We start from the raw sequence: 4505 nt of genomic DNA on the forward strand, positions 1-4505 counted from the left end.
CTTGGGTAGGGTACTTAGGACAGGTCCATGCCCCTACCCTAGGTACATAGCTTCATCAACTAGCATATATGGTGGCTAAACATACGCAAATGAGAGCGAGAAGAGAAGGCAAAGCACGATCGTGAAACTATGATCAAGAAGTGATCCTAGAACAACCTACGTCAAGCATAACTCCAACACCGTGTTCACTTCCCGGACTCCACCGGAAAGAGACCATCACGGTAACACATGCGGTTGATGCATTTTAATTAAGGTCAACTTCAGGTTTTCTACAACCGGACATTAACAAATTCCCATCTGCCCATAACCACGGGCACGGCTTTCGAAAGTTCAAATCCCTGCAGGGGTGTCCCAACTTAGCCCATAACAAGCTCTCACGGTCAACGAAGGATATTCCTTCTAGCGGGAAGACCCGATCAGACTTGGAATCCCGGTTACAAGACATTTCGACAAGGTAAAACTAAACCCGCAACACCGCCCGAATGTGCCAACAAATCCCGATAGGAGCTGCACATATCTCTTTCTCAGGGCACACTCAGATTGTCTTAGATACGGGTAGGCCAACCCAGAGTTGCCCCTGGTGGCCACCGGCAGCTGACAGGTTGGACCAACACTTAGAGGAGCACTGGCCCGGGGGGGTTAAAATAATGATGACCCTTGAGTCTACAGAACCCAAGGGAAAGAAAAGGCTAGGTGGCGAATGGTAAAACCAATGTTGGGCATTGCTGGAGGAGTTTTACTCAAGGCGAACTGTCAAGGGGTTCCCATTATAACCCAACCGCGTAAGGAACGCAAAATCCGGGAACATAACACCGATATGACGGAAACTAGGGCGGCAAGAGTGGAACAAAACACCAGGCATAAGGCCGAGCCTTCCACCCTTTACCAAGTATATAGATGCATTAATTAAATAAGATATATTGAGATATCCCAACAAGTAAACATGTACCAACAAGGAACAACATCTCCATGTTCCAACAAGGAACAAACTTCAATCTTCACCTGCAACTAACAACGCTATAAGAGGGGCTGAGCAAAGCGGTAACATAGCCAAACAACGGTTTGCTAGGACAAGGTGGGTTAGAGGCTTGGTTCAACAATACAGGAGGCATGATAAGCAAGTGGTAGGTATCGCAGCATAGGCATATCAAAAGAGCGAGCAACTAGCAAGCAAAGATAGAAGTGATTTCGAGGGTATGGTCATCTTGCCTGAAAACCCGCAAGGAAGAAGAACGAGTCCATGATGAAGACAAACGGACGTAGACGAACGGGTCCTCACAAACGCGACGTTATCGAATCCAACCTGAAGAAGCAAACACCGGAAAGAAGCACACAACATAGTAAACAACCAACACATGAACATGGTATGATATTCGGGATGCGGTATGTGATGCATATGCATGATTTGACAAGGAATGATTGAACCTGGCCTCAACTTGGAAATCCAAGAGTTCCACTAGAAATATGAGGTGATTTCGGTTGAAATCGATATAAAGATCGCCGGAATCGGATGCACGGTTTGGAAATGGCAAGCGAAACAAATATGGCACCGGTCTGCGATAAACAGCAAGTAGCCATCTAAATGCAACAAGATAAATATGCTACAGCACCCAAACATGGCAACAAAATACATGGCAGGGATCCACGCAAGATGCTTGACAAAAGATGAACACTGAGCTACGGCAAATTCATCCATTAACAGATTCAAACAAGCATGACAAAAGTGCAATTGGTAAACAGATCTCAGACTTAGTGAAATTAATGCAAGCCTGAAATTTCAGATCAGGTAGCACACTTAGGAGCAAGAAAACTAGACGCTACACGAACTTAACATGGCAAAGCAAGGCATGGCATGGAGCTACTCAAAGAGCTTAACAAAAGTCCCTTAGTGACCTTGAGCCAAAAGGGATCAGAAAATACAATTACAAGCATGTGAACATGGCAAAAACATAATCAGATCATAGACTTGGAGAAAAACTGGAACATGCAAATCAGATACCAAGTAGGCATGTTTACGAGCTCGATGCACTCACTACAGAGCATGTCATGACAATCTAAGCATACACCCATCAAGAATACACATAATAAAAGCTATACATGGCGATAAAAACAACATAGCATGCACGGATCAACTACAACATCCTCGGCAAAATCGCTAACAAGTAGACAATCTGCCCAGATTTATGAAATAGCAAAAGTAGAGCTCGATTGGCTCAAGCTAGGATGCTCCATAAATGCAAACAAAGACATGGATGGATAGAGCACTACAATATTAACAAAACATCCTTACTGATCATCCTCAAAAGAGGCACGGATCACTAGGAAACAACATGAACATATGGCATATTGATAAAAACAGATCAAGGACTTAGTGAAATTCTAAGTCCCTGAAATCAGCATTAACGAATGCACTACTTTGCAAGCTTGTGATAGACACCACACATGTCACAAAAATACATGGTAAGCACCTCTGTAAAGATGGCAAAGCATATAACATAACTCATGTACAGCTCAGGAGCATATCATGCACACAATAATCATGGCAAAAATGACAAATAGCTATTTGGTGCAGCAGATCTGACAATTAACTCAAATAGCTCTCTTCCAACAGCATTTCGGGCATCAATATGAACTCAAATGAAAATGATGCAATGAGATGAAATGATGTGCTCTCTGAGGCGAACATTTTGATATGCTACACGCCCAAAACGGATCTACGGATGCAAAGTTACGACATGATGAACATGGGCATATGAATCTAGGAATTTCAGGGACTTAGTGAAATATCTCACCCAGATCTAGGGTTTCGCACGGTTTTCAAAGCGGCGGCGGATCTGGCCGGAGTTCACCGGAGAAAGGCACGGGGAGGCGGACGGAGTTGGAAGGAGAGGTCGCCGGCGACGGCTAGACTCGCCGGAGGAGTTGGGGCACCGGAGTCCGACGGGATCTCCGTGGTGGCGACGGCGGTGAGGCTTGCGGGGCACCGGCGAGGAGCCAGCGGCGGCGGGGCAGCGCTGCTGCGGCGGAGCAGGGCGGAGGCGGCGGGCGGCGGGGCTTCCCAGCGGCGGCGGCGTGTGGATCCAGATCGGGCGACGGTGGACGACCCAGGCGGCGCGCGGAGAGGCAGGCGGGGCGACTTGGGCGGCTCGGGCCTGCGGGGGCCGGCGACGGGCCTCGGCGGGCGTCGGGGCGAAGTGGAGCGCGGGAGCGGACAGGTGGCGGCGACCGATTTGTTGCGGGGTGGAGCGGTGGTGAGGTGGCGGCCGCCGGTTGGCTGGAGTGAGGTGGCGGCGGCGGTTGGACATTGTCCGGCGCGGTGGGAGATTTGTCTGGGCGCGAGGAGGATGAAGCTAGGGTTTGATCTGCGCGAGGATTTCGGAGGGAGACACATATTTATAGGTAGAGGGAGCTAGGAGAGTCCAAAAGAGGTGCGGTTTTCGGCCACACGATCGTGATCGAACGACCGAGATGATGGAGGAGGTTAAGGTGGGTTTTGGGCCAAATAGAAGGGGTGTTGGGCTGCAACACACACGAGGCCTTCTCGGTCCCTCAGTTAACCGTTGGAGCATCAAACGAAGTCCAAATGGTACGAAACTTGACAGGCGGTCTACCGGTAGTAAACCAAGGCCGCTTGGCAAGTCTCGGTCCAATCCAGAAATGTTTAACCCCCACACACGAAAGAAAGGTAGAAAGGACCACCGGAGGAGATAGGAGCGCCGGAATGCAAAACGGACAACGGGGAAAATGCTCGGATGCATGAGATGAACATGTATGCAAATTAAATGCACATGATGACATGATATGCAATGCATGACACGCAAGCAATGACAAAACAACAACAGCGAATAACTGGAGGACACCTGGCACATCGGTCACGGGGCGTTACAACACTCCACCACTACGAGAGGATCTCGTCCCGAGATCTAGAATGGCACCGTAGGGACAACGGAAGAGAAAGAGAAGAGGTAATACTAAGTTGCTCCTTTGACAAACGAGTGAAACCAAAGAACCTTAAAAAGGTTAAGCCATATCGAGAAAATAATACAACGGAGATAAATGAAGTTGAAAGCACTCCGGTAGGAAAGAGGAAACAAGGAATTACAAATTCGGACAACACTTCGGTTGAAAAGAGATGAAAAACTTGATAAAATGGAAGGGCTTGAGAAAAGGGGACACAATACTCCGATTAAAAGGATAAGCACGATCAAAACATGGTCCCGACAAAGCGAGAAGGTGGGTTGAGGAGAGCAACATCACAATGCCTCCGGAAGAAAGAAATAGAAGATAGATAATTGAAAGAAAAGAATGGAGAAGAAAATGCCAGTTTCTGCCACAAAAGAGCTTGACAAGGCATCTTTAGGAGAAGGGTCGAACGGAGTTGTTGGAAACCCAACGACGGAAAGATAGGCTTGAAGTGGGCTTATGGAAAACATCTCGAAATCTTGAGGTGAAATTCTGCCACTCACGGAAAAACAATAGATTGGCTTGATATGAACAAATTGACG

This window comes from Triticum urartu, chromosome 4 (genome assembly GCF_003073215.2).
Source record: "Triticum urartu cultivar G1812 chromosome 4, Tu2.1, whole genome shotgun sequence".
Lineage (NCBI taxonomy): Eukaryota > Viridiplantae > Streptophyta > Magnoliopsida > Poales > Poaceae > Triticum > Triticum urartu.